This window comes from Pelmatolapia mariae, unplaced genomic scaffold (assembly GCF_036321145.2).
Source record: "Pelmatolapia mariae isolate MD_Pm_ZW unplaced genomic scaffold, Pm_UMD_F_2 NODE_ptg000636l+_length_30188_cov_1, whole genome shotgun sequence".
Classification (NCBI taxonomy): domain Eukaryota; kingdom Metazoa; phylum Chordata; class Actinopteri; order Cichliformes; family Cichlidae; genus Pelmatolapia; species Pelmatolapia mariae.
In genome coordinates this window covers 1-2,500 of record NW_027052318.1, presented here as the reverse complement: position 1 = coordinate 2,500, position 2,500 = coordinate 1, and positions in this window count along the sequence as shown.

Here is a 2,500-nt window from a genome sequence, read left to right as displayed (position 1 = left end):
AACTGCAGGAAAGGAAAGCTACTGGGGGAGTAGAGCAGGGGAGGATGTGCCTCCCCAGGGCCTGCTGGAGGTCAAGGTCCATGCTGGATATGTGGTACAGGGTAACTGCAGGAAAGGAAAGCTACTGGGGGAGTAGAGCAGGGGAGGATGTGCCTCCCCGGGGCCTGCTGGAGGTCGAGGTCCATGCTGGCTATGTGGTACGGGGTAACTGCAGGAAAGGAAAGCTACTGGGGGAGTAGAGCAGGGGAGGATGTGCCTCCCCGGGGCCTGCTGGAGGTCAAGGTCCATGCTGGCTATGTGGTACGGGGTAACTGCAGGAAAGGAAAGCTACTGGGGGAGTAGAGCAGGGGAGGATGTGCCTCCCCGGGGCCTGCTGGAGGTCAAGGTCCATGCTGGATATGTGGTACAGGGTAACTGCAGGAAAGGAAAGCTACTGGGGGAGTAGAGCAGGGGAGGATGTGCCTCCCCGGGGCCTGCTGGAGGTCAAGGTCCATGCTGGCTATGTGGTACTGGGTAACTGCAGGAAAGGAAAGCTACTGGGGGAGTAGAGCAGGGGAGGATGTGCCTCCCCGGGGCCTGCTGGAGGTCGAGGTCCATGCTGGCTATGTGGTAGCAGCAGGGCCAGTGCAGCAGCAGCAGCAGCAGCAGCAGCAGCAGCAGCAGCACATCTTTTTCGACCGTAAAGGAGGCAGGAGGCCGACTCACTCCCTGGGCCAAATGGAGAGAGAATATCAGCAGGGCCAGTGCACCAGCAGCACATCTTTTTCGACCGTAAAGGAGAGAGGAGGCCGACTCACCACCTCGGCCAAATGGAGACAGCACATCAGCAGGGCCAGTGCGCCAGCAGCACATCTTTTTCGACCGTAAAGGAGAGAGGAGGCCGACTCACCCCCTCGGCCAAATGGAGAGAGGGATTCAGCAGGGCCAGTGCGCCAGCAGCACATCTTTTTCGACCGTAAAGGAGAGAGGAGGCCGACTCACCACCTCGGCCAAATGGAGACAGCACATCAGCAGGGCCAGTGCGCCAGCAGCACATCTTTTTCGACCGTAAAGGAGAGAGGAGGCCGACTCACCCCCTCGGCCAAATGGAGAGAGGGATTCAGCAGGGCCAGTGCGCCAGCAGCACATCTTTTTCGACCGTAAAGGAGAGAGGAGGCCGACTCACCCCCTCGGCCAAATGGAGAGAGGAACTCAGCAGGGCCAGTGCGCCAGCAGCACATCTTTTTCGACCGTAAAGGAGAGGGGAGGCCGACTCACCCCCTCGGCCAAATGGAGAGAGGAACTCAGCAGGGCCAGTGCGCCAGCAGCACATCTTTTTCGACCGTAAAGGAGAGAGGAGGCCGACTCACCCCCTCGGCCAAATGGAGAGAGGGATTCAGCAGGGCCAGTGCGCCAGCAGCACATCTTTTTCGACCGTAAAGGAGAGAGGAGGCCGACTCACCACCTCGGCCAAATGGAGACAGCACATCAGCAGGGCCAGTGCGCCAGCAGCACATCTTTTTCGACCGTAAAGGAGAGAGGAGGCCGACTCACCACCTCGGCCAAATGGAGACAGCACATCAGCAGGGCCAGTGCGCCAGCAGCACATCTTTTTCGACCGTAAAGGAGAGAGGAGGCCGACTCACCCCCTCGGCCAAATGGAGACACAACAGCAGCAGGGCCAGTGGAGCAGCATGCATCTTGTTCAGCGGTAAGGGAGACAGGGAGATGTGATGGTGGTCCCCGGGGCCCCCTGGAGGTGGGGGAGATCAGCAACTAGCTAGCGAGGAGAGCGCGTACAGCCGACGTGGCATAAGTGTTTCTGCGCAGTGTACCAGGGGCTTGTGGAAAAGCTGTCGTACCATATGCACGGGAAGTACATAGCAAAGTGCTGCTGAGCAGAGTACCAGGGGCATGTAGAAACATTGTCGTACCATATGCACGAGGAGTGTGTGTGTGTGGCAAAGTGTTTCTGAGCAGAGTACCAGGGGCACGGAGAAAAGTTGTCGTACCATATGCACGAGGAAGTACATAGCAAAGTGCTGCTGAGCAGAGTACCAGGGGCACGGAGAAAAGTTGTCGTACCATATGCACGAGGAGTGTGTGTGTGTGGCAAAGTGTTTCTGAGCAGAGTACCAGGGGCACGGAGAAAAGTTGTCGTACCATATGCACGAGGAAGTACATAGCAAAGTGCTGCTGAGCAGAGTACCAGGGGCACGGAGAAAAGTTGTCGTACCATATGCACGAGGAGTGTGTGTGTGTGGCAAAGTGTTTCTGAGCAGAGTACCAGGGGCACGGAGAAAAGTTGTCGTACCATATGCACGAGGAAGTACATAGCAAAGTGCTGCTGAGCAGAGTACCAGGGGCTTGTAGAAACATTGTCGTACCATATGCACGAGGAGTGTGTGTGTGTGGCAAAGTGTTTCTGAGCAGAGTACCAGGGGCACGGAGAAAAGTTGTCGTACCATATGCACGAGGAAGTACATAGCAAAGTGCTGCTGAGCAGAGTACCAGGGGCACG